This window comes from Vulpes vulpes, chromosome 3 (genome assembly GCF_048418805.1).
Source record: "Vulpes vulpes isolate BD-2025 chromosome 3, VulVul3, whole genome shotgun sequence".
In the NCBI taxonomy this organism is placed as follows: Eukaryota; Metazoa; Chordata; class Mammalia; order Carnivora; family Canidae; genus Vulpes; species Vulpes vulpes.
Window position 1 is genome coordinate 131,158,434 of NC_132782.1, and position 14,158 is coordinate 131,172,591.

General features: G+C 35.4%; 1 protein-coding gene across 10 annotated transcripts in view; it reads left to right on the plus strand.

Moving 5' to 3' along the window:
* Window positions 1-14,158, plus strand: part of EVI5 (ecotropic viral integration site 5) — a 195,304-nt gene that overhangs the window by 20,334 nt on the left and 160,812 nt on the right. The window contains exon 1 of one of the 10 annotated variants that reach the window (XM_072754617.1): window positions 9,588-9,604. The exons of the other annotated variants lie outside the window; for them this stretch is intronic. The gene's annotated coding sequence lies outside the window, so the exon portion shown is untranslated. Of the gene's footprint in view, window positions 1-9,587; window positions 9,605-14,158 lie in introns of those variants that run through there. 10 annotated transcript variants of the gene reach the window in all.

The window sequence follows — 14,158 nt, forward strand, 5'->3', positions numbered from 1 at the left end:
ATAAGCAGAGTTGTAGCTTAAGTAATAATTCCAGAAATACAACATCCTGTCATTCACCTACCTCCCAGATTCCCTGTGAATTTATGGATTCCTATGAAGCTTATGGTAAAACTTGATATGCTTGTAATAATAAATTTTAGACTAACTGTATAAATCATTTAAAAAGTAAGATGTAGGTGGAAGACCTTGAATATCTATAGATTTGTCCATCTATTTATTCTTAAGGCCAGCTTTTGTTGTTGAGTGTCTAGTGTATAGCAGGTATGTGTTAGGCATGCTGAAGGGCAAAGTAGTACCTTCTTTTTGGTCAGAACGAAAAAAAAGATGCTGTCAGGTTCCAACTCTTCTCCCTTCTCAGTAGTATACCTAATCTGCAATCCTGACCTTAGTATTGATCTCTTAATATCTTACTTCAGCATTTTGTTGCTTTCTCCCGTTTATTTCCTTATTATATATTATTTTTCAGGTTAGAACATATATATCCTGTCATGACAAAGGACTTTACGAAAAGGATTTTCCTTCATTTATGCAAATAATACATATTTTTAAGAAAATTTGTAAAAAATAAATATGAATATGGGTTTTAGTGTGAAACCATAAAGTTAACATTTATATATTATAGAATATATAATTTTATATATATTATACTCTGTATATTCTATATATATATATTTTACATCTAATAGAATATTATAGAAAATATAATTATATATATTATACTCTGTATATTCTATATATGTATATATATATTTTATATCTAATAGAATATAGCCTGATAGTCTATTTAATTTTGTTGTGGTAATTCCTGTTGGCAGTTTCTGTTGCTATTTGCCTTTATAGTCCCTCTGTTGGTGTTCCAGCCAGAGCAGACTATTAAAAGTATGTTTGGCACTTGTATGCCAATGTTTATAGCAGCATTATTCACAATAGCTAAAGGAGGAAACAAGCCAAATGTCCATCAACAGATGAATGGATAAACAACAGATGAGTGGAGATCTATTTATCTATCTACCTACTTATCTATACCTATCTTTCAACCTTAAATATATCAAGTTTTTTATAGTCCAGAGTTTCCAACACCTTGTAGAATGAGAGAAGCATATATATAATGAAATATTATTCAGTCACAAAATGGAATGAAACTCTGATACATCCTGTGGTGTGGATAAATCTTGAAAACATTGTTGAATGACATAAGCCAGATGCAAAAGGACAAATATGATTCTACCTATGAATCTAGAATAGATAAATTTATACAGTCAGAAAGTAGATGAGAGATTACCTGAGGCTGGGGGGAAGGAAGAATGGATACAGAGTTCCTCTTTGGGGTGATGAAAAAGTTTTGGAAATAGTGGTAATGGTTGTATGACATTGTGAAAACAATTCCAGTGAATTGTATACCTAAAAATGGTTACAGTGGTAAATTTTATGTTAAATATATTTTACCATAATTAGGAAAAAAAATCTATTTAGAACTCTTAAGGGCATGTGGCTAGTTCACAGTTTTACTTCTGTGTGAGGTGATCTCTCTCATTCATGTTCCATCATGCTCCCCTAGTTCCTGCTCCATAATTTTTTTAAAAACAGGCTGGCACTGATTATTTGAGTGGTATTTTATGGATAATTAATTTTTCTTCTTGATTTAAGAATTTTTTTTTGCTATAAATGTACATCACTCAGTGAAAAAATCTATAAGAAACATTTTGAAAACAAAATGAAATCAGAAAAATTCTTTTTTATCTTTATTTTATTATTATTTTTTATTTTTTTTTAATTTTTATTTATTTATTTTTTTTATTTATGATAGTCACACAGAGAGAGAGAGGCAGAGACACAGGCAGAGGAAGAAGTATGCTCCATGCACCGGGAGCCCGATGTGGGATTCGATCCAGGGCCTCCCGGATCGCGCCCTGGGCCAAAGGCAGGCACCAAACCGCTGCGCCACCCAGGGATCCCTTTTTTTATCTTTAGTATACCTTATAAATAGTATGCTTTTCTTTCTCTTATCCTTTATCTCTTCCTGATCATCTCTCACTATTTTTGATATATATATTCTTTAATTATACAAGTTTTATATAACCAAATTGGAGATAATTGGGAAAAGAATGAAATTCTAACATTCAAATTCTAACATAACCTTGGTTTTAATCTTGTGTATTTCCCCCCTTCCCATCTTAACACCACAGTAATGAAAACGTATTTACAACAGCTCTTTTTACCTAGTTACATCATATCCAACTATCAAGAAAAATTACAAGCTATACTAAAAGACAAAAAAAAAAAAAAAAAACCAGTTTGAAGTGCTAGAACAAGCATCAGATCTAGCCTTAGGTATGGTAGGGGTATTGAAATTATCAGAACAAGAAAGAATTTAAAATAACTGATGAAAATGCTAAGGACTGTAATGGATAAGGTAGACAGCATGTAAGAATAGATGGACAATGTTAGATGAGAGAGAGAAATTCTAAGAAAGAACCAAAAAGAAATGCTAGAGATCAAAGACATTGTAGCAGTGTAACAGAGAAACACTGTAACCATTTGATGGGCTTAGAAGATTGGACTACTACTGGCTGAGGAAAGAATCTCTGAGTGTGAAGATGTTGAATAGAACCTGCTAAAACTAGAAAGGAAAGAGAAAAAAGATGAAAAAAAAAAACAGAACAAAATACTCAGGAACTGTGGAACAGCTACAAAAGGTTTAACATATGCGTAATGGGAATTCCATAATGAGAAAAGGAAAGGAACAGAAGAAATATTAGAAACAGTAATGACTGAGAATTGCCCCAAAATAACATCAGTTAGTGAATCACAGATCTGGGAAGTTCAAAGAATACCAAGCAGTATAACTGTGAAAAACTACACTCAGGCATATCAGTTTCAAACTACAGAAGATCAAAGATAAAGAAAAAATTCTGAAAGAAGCCAGAGGAAAAACACACCTTATCAATGGAGAAGCAATGATGAGAATTACAGCCAATTTCTCAGCAACCATGTAAGCAAGAAGAAAATGGAGTAAAGCATTTAAAGTGCTTAGAGAAAAAAACAAAACAAACTCAACCTACAATTTTGTATCTTGCAAAACTATCCTTCAGAGTGAAGGAGAAATACTTTCTCAAACAAAAATTAAGAGTATTTATTGTAAAAAAAAAAGAGTATTTATTGCTAGTAGACCTGCCTTGCAAGAAATGTTAACTTTTTTAGAGAGAAGAAAAATAATGCATATCAGAAACTGGAATCTAGGGATGCCTGAGTGGCTCAGAGGTTGAGCGTCTGCCTTTCGCTCAGGGCGTGATTCTGGGATCCAGGATCGAATCCCACATGGGCTCCCTGCATGGAGCCTGCTTCTTCTGCTATGTCTCTTCCTCTCTGTGTCTCTTGTGAATAAATAAATAAAATCTTAAAAAAAAAAAAAGAAACTGGAATCTATGTAATGTAAGGAAGAGCATGGGAAAAGGTATAGGTGAAGGCAAAATACCTTTTATTTTTATTCTTAATTGATCTAACAGATGTTTCTTCAAAATAATAGGAACTGTGTATATGATTATAAATGCTTATGTTTATATATATGCTTAGTCATAAGTGAAATGAATGACAGCAACGATACAAGGGATGGGGACAGTTACAATTATTTTATTATTATAGGGTGCTTACACTACCCCGGAAATGGTATAGTGTTATTTAAAAGTGGAATTTGATTAGCTATACATGTATATTGCAAACCCTAGGCCAACCATGAGGAAAAGTAAAAGAGGGGACGCTTGGGTGGCTCAGGGGTTAAGCGTCTGCCTTCCACCTCAGGGTGTGATCCTGGAGTCCCAGGATCGAGTCTCACATCAGGCTCCTTGCATGGGGCCTGCTTCTCCCTCTGCCTATGCCTCTCTCTCTCTGTGTGTGTGTCTCTGCCTCTCTGTGTGTCTCTCATGAATAAATAAATAAAATCTTAAAAAAAAAAAAAGGAAAAGGAAAAGAAGATGTATAAGGGATATACCAAAAAAGGACAGAAAATGCAATTGTATAAAATGCTCTCTCAGAATCACAAAGGGCAGGAGTGCCTATGTGGTGCAGTTGGTTGGGCCTTGGACCCTTGGTTTGGCTCAAGTTGTGATTTTGGCATCATGGGATCGAGCCCTGACCTGAGTTCCCTGCTCAGCATGGAGTCTGCTTAAGACTCTCCCTCTGTGCTTTCCTCTTGTGCACACTCACTCTCTCCCAAATAAATGAATCAGTTAAAAAAAAAAATACAAAGGGCAGAAAAACAGTAAAAGACAAAAATAGAAACAAAGAACAAGGGAAACAAATAGAAAACAGTAATGGATATGGTAGATGTTAATTCAGTTATATGGGTATTCACTTTGAATAACTGTGGTCTAAAGACACAAATGAAAAGATAGTGGTTATTAGTGTGGATCAAAAAACAAAATCCAATTCTGTTGTCTACTAGAAATCCACTTTATTTTATTTATTTTTTAAAAGATGTTTATTTTATTTTAGAGACAGCAAGTGTGAGCAGGGGAAGGAGTAAAGGGGGAGGGAGAGAGAATCTCAAGCAGACTCAAGCCCATGAGGGCCTCACTTTCACAACCCTGAGATCATGACTTCAGCTGAAATCAAGTCATGCTCAACTGAACCACCCAGGTGCCTCAGAAATCCTTTCTTTCTTTCTTTCTTTCTTTCTTTCTTTCTTTCTTTCTTTCTTTCTTTCTTTCTTTCTTTCTTTCTATATCTATCTATCTATCATCTATCTTATTTATTCATGAGAGACATGGGGAGGGAGAGAGAGAGAGAGAGACAGAGACATGGGCAGAGGGAGAAGCAGGCTTCATGCAGGGAGCCTGACATGGGACTCGAACCCGGGTCTCCAGGATCACACCCCGGGCTGAAGGCAGCGCTAAACTGCTGAGCCACCTGGGCTGCCCAGATATCCACTTTAAATGTAAAGATGCATATAGATTAAAAAGTGGTTGGAAAAAGATATAAAAGATAAACCAGGCTAACACTAATTAAAGGAGTAACTATATGTATATATTTTTAAATTATTTATTTATTTATTTAAGAGACAGCATGCATGAGTGGAAGCGGGGCAGAGGGAAAAGGAGAGGGAGAGAGAATCTCGAGCAGATTCCATGCCCAGTGTGGAGCCAGATGCATGGATTAATCTCGAGATCCAGAAATCATAACCTGAGCTGAAATCAAGAATCCGAGGCTTAACCAATTGAGCCATTCAGGCACCTTGCAGGAGTAACTATATTAATTTCAGATAGAGGAGAGTTCAGATGAAGGAAAGCTTTCAGAGATAGAGGGGAATTACATGATGATAAAGGAGTCACTTCTCCAAGAAGGCGTAACAATCCTTAATATCCTTAATAGGTGGAATCCTTAATATGCACCTAAAAACAGAATATCAAACTAAATGAGGCAAAAACTGATAGAATTCCAAGAAGTTAGATGAATCTACTACCAAAATTGGAGATTTGATTACCCTTCTATCAGAAATGGACAGATCTAGCAGACAGTAGGGACATAAATGAGCTAAACGACATTAGTAATCAATTGATTATAATGGATGTCTATAGACTACTTCATCCAACATCTGCAGAATGCACATTCTTGTCAAGCTCACATGAACACTCATCAAGATGACCGCATCTTGGAACGTAAAACCAATTCCTTGAAGGACACAATCTGCCAAAACTCATGTAAGAAGAAATAAACAATCTGAATAGGTCATATGTGTTAAAGAAATTGAATCAATAATTAATAACCTTCCGGAACAGATAATACCAGGGCCAGATAGGGTCACTGCTGAATTCTACCAAATATGTAAGGAAGAAGTACCAGTTCTCTACAATCTTTTTCAGAAGATAGAAGCAGAGAGAATGCTTAATAACTCATTCTATGAGGCCAGCATTACCCTAATACCATAATTGGATGAAGATACTATAAGAAAAGAAACAGACTCATATCTCATGAGTATAGTTTTTATATATTTTTTTAGTACAAAAATTCTCAAATATTAGCAAATGGAATCCAATAATATGTAAAAAGAATCACATATCATGGCCAGGTGGGATTTATCTAAAATATGAAAGGCTGATCTAACTTTTGAAAATCAATTAATATAATACATCACTTCAACAGACTAAAGAAGAAAAATCACATGAGCATATCAATAGATGTAGAAAAGCATTTGACAAAATCTAATCCCCAGTCATGATAAAAACTCTTAATAAACTAGAGGGGAACTTGATAAGGATATATCTTGATAAAGATATATTAAAAAACTTGATAAAGATACATATAGAAATGTGTACAGTATTTTACAACATTAAGTACAACATCATACTTAATTACCAATGAGAAATTTGAAATTTTCCTACCAAGATCAGGAACAAGACAAGGATATTCCCTATTACCACTGCTTTTCAACATCATACTAAAAGTCCTAGTTAATGCAATAAGGTAGGAAAAGAAAAGGTGTACAGGGTTTGGGAAAGAACTAAAAAAACCTCTCTTTGTTCACATATGCTGTAATTGTCTATGTAGAAAATCTGAGATACGTAGGAGGAAAACCTCCTCTGAGACTAATAAACACAGTCTTCCTCTGTGTTTGATGGGGTAACCAACAAATCCATTGTAAGTAGAAAATATCTAAGTCAAAAGTGCACTTAACACCCCTAACCTAATTTAACATCATAGCTTCGGCTAGTGGACCTTAAACATGCTCAGAACACTTAGAGTGGCCTACAATTGGGCAAAATCATGACACAAGCCTATTTTATAATAAAGTGTGGAATATTTCATGTAATTTATTGAATACTGCAGTGAAAGTGAAAAACAGGATAGTTGTATGGATACCGAATGGTTTTATCAGTTGTCATAACTTACTGTCATGACTGTGCAGCTGATGGGCAGCTGTGGCTCCACTGCCATTGCCCAGCTTCACAAGAGCATTTGTACCACATGTTGCTAGCCTGGGAGAAAAGATCAAGATTTAAAATTCAAAATACAGTTTCTACTGAGTGTGTAGCGCTTTCACGCCATCATAAAGTTGAAAAATTGTAAGTTAAATCATGGACTGTTTTTATAGTAGAGTAACAGGAAAAAATGTTAGTACACAAAATCAGTTGATTTTTCTATGTATATAGGAATGAACAAGTGGAATTTGAAATTGAAAACAATACTATTTACTATCTCAAAAATGAAGCATATTTAAATCTAATGAAATATGTTCAAGGTCTGACATAACTAATGAAATATGTACAAAGTGTATGTGAGGAAAACTAAAACTCTGGTGAATGAAATCAAAGAACTACTGAATAAATGGAGAAATAGTCCATGTTTATAGATAGGACTATTCAATATTGTAAAAAAAGTCAGTTCTTCCCAACTATGTAGATACAATGCAATCCAAATCAAAATCCCAGAAAATTATTTTGTGGATATTGACAAACTGATTGTAAAGTTTATATGGAGAAGCCAAAGACTCAGAATAGCACAGTTTTGAAGGAAGAGAAGAAAGGTGGAAGACTGCTGCTACTTGACTTCAAGATACATTCTTAAGCTACAGTAATCAAGGCAATAAGATATTGGTGAAAGAATAGACAAATGGATCAATGGAACAGAGTAGAAAGCCCAGAAATAGACCCATAAAATATAGTCAATTAATTTTTAACAAAGGAGCAGAGGCAATAAAATGGATAAAAGATTATTTTTTCAATAAATAGTGCTGGAGCAATTAGGCTTCCACATGCACAAAAATGAATTTTAAGTATAGATTTTACATCCTTCACAAAAATTGATTCAAAACAGATCCAACACGAAAATGTAAAATGCAAAGCTATAAAAACTCTTAGGAGATAACAGTAGAAATTTTAGGTGGCCTTAGATTGGTAATGATTTATTAGATGCAACATCAAAGGCTTGATCCCTGGACTTCATTAAAATTAAAAATTTCTCCCAAGCCACAGACTGGGAGAAAATATTTTCAGAAGACATATCTGATAATGTACTGTTACCCAAAATATAGAGAACTTTTAAAACTCAACATTGAGAACACGACATAATTTAAAAATAGACCAACGATCTTAACATACTTCACCAGAGAAAATCTACAGATGGCAAATAAGCATATGAAAAGATGCTCCACATAATGTGTCATCAGGAAAATGCAGATTAAAACAATGATGAGATACCACTATACTCCTAGTGGAATGGCCAAAATCTAGAACACTGAAAACACCAAATGCTAGTAAGAATGTAGAGCCACAGGAACTCTCATTCATTATTAGTGGGAATGCAAAATGGTACACTCAATTCGAAATACAGTTTGGCAGTTTCTTATAAAACTAAATTCAGAAGTTTATATGAATGCAATTCAGAAGTCATGCTTCTGGGTATTTACCTAAAGGATTTGAAAAACTATGCCCACAGAAAAACCTGCTTTATTTCTAGTTGATAAAACTTGAACTCAACCAAATTATCTTTCAATAGTTGAATAGATAAATAAACTGGTACATCAAGACAATGGAATCATATTCAGTGCTAAGAAAGAAGGAGCCATCAGGCCATGACATACATGGAGAATGTTCTTTCTCCCTCCTGCCCTCTATACCCAGGGTGGAGCCCAGTGCAGGGCTTGAGTTCATGACCCTGAGGTCAGGAGTCAGATGTTTAACTGACTAAGCCACTCAGGCACCCTTAAATGCCTATTTATAAGTGAAGGAAGCCAGTCTGAAAAGGCTATACACAATGTGATTCCATTAACATGACATTCTGTAGAAGGCAAAACTATAGAGATAATGTAACGCTCAGTGGTTGCCAAGAGTTGAGGGGATTGGAAGGAGAGCATAGGAGAATTTTTAGGGCAGTATAGCTACTCTGTATGGTACTATGATGATGAATACTTGTCATTATACATTTGTCCAAAACTATAGAATGTACGACACCAAGAGTGTACCCTAATGTAAACGATGGGCTTTGAATGATAATGGTGTCCCATTACTTTTATCAGTTGTAGCAGATATTCTATCTGGTGGGGCATGTTGGTGTTGGGAGGCTATGTATGCATGAGGGCAAGGGATATTTGGGAAATCTGTACCTTCTGCTCAGTTTTGCTGTGAACCTAAAACTGTTCTAAAGAATAAAGTCTACTTAACACAAAACCAAAACAACCACAGAAATTACAAAATACCTCGTTGTATTGTGCTTTGCTTTATTGTGCTTGCAGATACTATTTTTTACAAATTGAAGGTTTGTGGTAACTGGCTAAGCAAGTCTATTGGCACCATGTTTCCAACAGCATTTCCTTATTACTTCATTTTTCTGTCACATTTTGGTGATTGTCACAATATTTCAAACCTTTTCATTATCTGTCATAGTGATCTGTGATCAGTGATTACAACTTGCTAAAAGCTCAGATGATAGCATTTTTTAGCATTAAAATAGTTCTTAATTAGGTATATGCATTGTTTTCTTAGACATGCTTTTACACACTTGATAGAGTACAATATAGTGTAAACAACTTTTATATATACTGGGACACCAAAAAATTCATTTAACTCTCTTTATTGCAGTGGTCTGGAACTGAACCCACAATATCTCTGAGGTATGCCTATAGAGGACAGAGTAAAAATTTTTGAGAATGGAAGTCTTTAAAGTACAAAAGGAAAGTTTTCTCTGTCTGCTTTTATTTCTCTTGCTAAATTTTCACTCTCTTGAGGTAGCTGTTAATAGCTTGAAAAATAACCTATCAAAAAATGGAATTATACTGCACATCCTATTCTTCACCAATAACTGATTGGTTCCATCATATTGGGAATTTCATTTTTTTTTAATGGCTCCATTCTGTTGTATACTGTTGTCATTTATTTGCTCATTCTTTAATGGGCATTGAGATTATCACCAATGGTTTCATATTAGAAATAGTTCTGTGAGGGCAACCCCTGTGGTGCAGTGGTTTAGCACTGCCTGCAGCCTGGGGTGGGATCCTGGAGACCCGGGATCGAGTCCCACGTCACGCTCCCTGCGGAGCCTGCTTCTCCCTCTGCCTGTGTCTCTGCCCCGCCCCCCCCCCTTTGAATAAATAAATAAATAATAATCTTAAAAAAAAGAAATAGTTCTGTGATTAATTTTAGTACATACATCCTTAGACACGTTCCTGAGTCAGCTTATGCACATGTAAATTTTGTTATATATACTTCCATATAGTCTTTCAAAACAACTTCATTTACTAATGTATGTGCTGACAGTAATGTGTTTGAAAATATTCATTTACTTTATTCAAAGCATTGGATTTTTTTTATAATGAAATATTTCAAACTCAGAAGGTATTAAAAAAAGTATATTAAATGCCTATATTCCCATCACCAACCTTAACAAATAAAGCATTACAAAGCACTTCTAACCATTGTGCCCCCTCCTTCCAAACATAATATTTTTATGCTCATGAATATGTATATATTTATAAACAATACAACATATAGCCATAATATATTTCATAGGGTAGTTAGCATGGTTCTTGATAACCCTGCTTCCTGATATTTACATTCTGTATAGTTTCCTTCTACACTAAAAATGGCTTGTGGAATAAATAGGTTATTGCAGAAATGAAAGAATGTGACTTAAGATGCAAGGTCATATAAGGTATTACATCTTCTGTTTTACTTATTTATTCTGGGGGAAGTCAGCTGCCACACTGTGAGGATACTCACCAGTTTTCTAGAAAGGTTCTCATGTGAGGAGCTGCAACCCTCTGCTAATAACCATGTGCAGGAGACATCTTGAAGCAGATTTTCTAGGCCCAGTCAAACCTTCAAAGATGATAGTACTGGCCAAGAGCTTGCCTGCTATTTTATGATAGGTCCTGAGCCAGAATCACCCAGTTAAACTATGACTTAAATCCTGCCACACAGAAACTGTGAGGTAACTAATATTTGGTATATTAAGCTTCTAGATTTGGGGGTAATGGAAGAAGGAAAGAGAGATAAATAGGTAGATATGGGAACCTTGGTCCATGCTTTGAATTATTTTCAAGAGAGACCAGGAGAATGATTATCTGGTACTTTTTAGAATTAGATGAGGGAAATTCCAGAATACTAATGGGGATGCAGATGTTGGGTGGTCAGAAAGAATGACAGCACAGTTGACCTTTGAAGAACATGGGGCTTAGGGGATGCAGAACCCCTGCACTGTTAAATCCATGTATTACTTTTGACTCCCTGAAAACTTAACTACTGATAGCCTACTGTTGACTGGAAGCCTTACTGATAACATAAACAGTTGATTAACATATTTTGTATGTTATATGTATTATATGCTATATAAAGTAAGCTGGAGAAAAGATGTTATTAAGAAAGTCATAAGAAGAGAAAATACATTTATAGTACTGTATTGTAAAAGGTCTGTATAAGTGTAGCCACACAGTTTAAACCTGTGTTGTTCAAGGGTCAACTGTAAATGGGTTTTTGACTGCACAAGTAGTGGGAGGGTTGGCACCCTAACTGCTGTGTTGCTCAAGGGTGAACTGTATATACTTTTCTGTGGCGTTTGCCATATTGTAATTGTTCCCATGTTGTCTCCTCACACTCTATTAGGGTGAGCTACTTGAGGATAGGACAAGACAAGAACTATGTGTCTTACTCATCATCCCACTCAGTGCCTGGCCCTGTACTTACCCTAAGTATTTTTGTAGTGGAGGTAAAGACCTTAGAAGGGATATTAAATCCCTGAAGCTTAGATAGCCAGATTTTTGAGTCATTGTCAGATAGCATGTTAAGACCGCCCTATTTCTTCTAAAAAGTAGTCATTGGTCAACTTCTGAACTACTGCTGATTTGGCTGTAGGCGTTTGGCACTGATTTTGAAGTCATGATATTTGGCTATTTGGCTGGTTTTTTTTTTTGTTTTTGTTTTTGTTTTTTTAAGAGGAGGAGAGAGAGGGTGGAGGACGGGCAGAAGGAGGAGGAGAGAGAATTTTAACCAGGCTTCACGCAGGGCTCAATATCACAATCCTAAGATGATAACTTGAGCTGAAATCAAGAGTCTGTCATTTAACTGACTGAGCTACCCAGGTGCTCTGATATTTGACTTCTTTGCTATTGTTCTCTGGAGCTTGGATTAGAGAATGTTTTCTGTAGATTTAATTTCAGACTCCTAGGCATATTAACTGAAGCTAAATATTTCCTTTCTTTTTTTCAAAATATGAAAGAATTATAAAGACCTATAGCCCTTTTAATTGAGGACTTCGCTGGTGTATGTACAGGAGGCATTACTACTTACATCCTAATAGATTTTTTTGTTTTGTTTTTGAATTATGGAAAGATAATATATTACCAGCAAGAGGGTATTATATCCAATTTTAGAATATCTGGGTTTGAGTCTTTTAGTTTTTATTAGTAAGTCTAAGCCTCTCCAAGCTTGTTTTGTATTTGGAAAAATTCTTGATTCAGTTCCACCAATTTCAGCACCCCTTGCCAAATAACCACAGAATGCTAGTTTCTCCTGTCACAGTAAATGGCACCACTGATTGCTCAAGTCAGAGTAGATTACACTCATGTTTTTTCTTTCTCCTTCATTCTTTTTCACTTTCATTTAATCATGGTTACTTTGTTTCATTTTCTACAATATCTTGCATGCATCTTTTCCTTTATCTCTGCTGCCCCCATAATAGCCTAAACCTTAATGATTTCTCACCTAGATTTCTCTTTCTTCCTAGTCTCCCTACTTCAGCTTTTATTCTGTGTAATTTGTAGTTTAAAAGGAGAGTACTCTTTTTATAAAACAGAAAATATCAGATTTTACTTTGCATATTTAAACTCATGTGATTTCCAGTTGTACTCCAAATAGATTCCAAATTCCTTTCCTGTAAGACTATTAATGATTGGGCACCCATTGACTTCTCATCTTTCTACACATTTATTCATTCATTCATTCATTCATTCATTCATTCGAGATACAGAGAGGCAGAGACATAGAGGGAGAAGTAGGCTTCCCACAGGGAGCCTGATGTGGGACTCAATCCCTGGACCCCCAGATCACACCCTGAGTGAAGGCAGATGCTCAACCGCTGAGCCACCCAGATGTCCCTCTACACTTCCCTTTAAATTACTATGTATTAGCTATAATGGTCTCCTCTTTTTTTTTTTTTTAAGATTTATTTATTTATTTTTATTTATGATAGACACAAAGAGAGAAAGAGGCAGAGACACAGGAGGAGGGAGAAGCAGGCCCCATGCAGGGAGCCCGACGTGGGACTCGATCCCGGGACTCCAGGATCGCGCCCAGGGCCAAAGGCAGGCGCCAAACCGCTGAGCCACCCAGGGATCCCCCCTAATGGTCTCCTCTTATCTTAGTTCTTCTAACCTGTGCGTTCAATATGGAGGCCACTAACCACGTATTGAGCACTTGAACTGTGGCTAGTCTGAATTGAGATGTGCTATAAGTGTAAAATATACACTGAATTTCACCCTTAGTATTAAATAAAGAATGTAAAATATTTCATTAAAATCTGTCAAAATAATGTTTTGGATATATTTGGGTTAAATAAAAGATACAATTTCACTTTCTTTTGTTCTTAAAGTATAGCTCCTAGAAAATTTAAAATAACTAGTATTTGCATTTGTGGTCTACCTCATATTTGTATGGGATAGCCCTTCTCTAACCCACTAAGCTTTTAAATTCCTCAGGGCCTTTATACATGTCATCTCCCTAACTCTGTTTTTTTGCCTAGATCTTTGCGCCGCTGGCTGCTTCTTGCCCATCTTCTAGATCTTAAGTTGAACATTCCTTCTTGGGAAAGACAGTCTTTAACCAGTCTATCAAATTAAGTTACTGTTTGTTGCCTTTAAGTCATATATCTTTCTCCACATTTGTTCAGTCTTTTACTTCTTAACTAGCTCCATGAGGGGAAAGAACATGTCTATTTTATGACTATATATTCATATGCATTCAATACCTAATGAAGTACTCTTTTAGAGTAGGTTCTTAATAAATACGTGTCAAATGAGTAACACAGGACTATCTTCTCAAATCTGCTTTAAGGATCAACTGTGTGGAACTATTTTATAAACTATAAAGGGCTGTACTAATTTATATGTAGAAAAGCTGAATAAATTGGTTGTATACCTCTGGAAATTAAGATTTAATTGGATGAAGCAAAATCT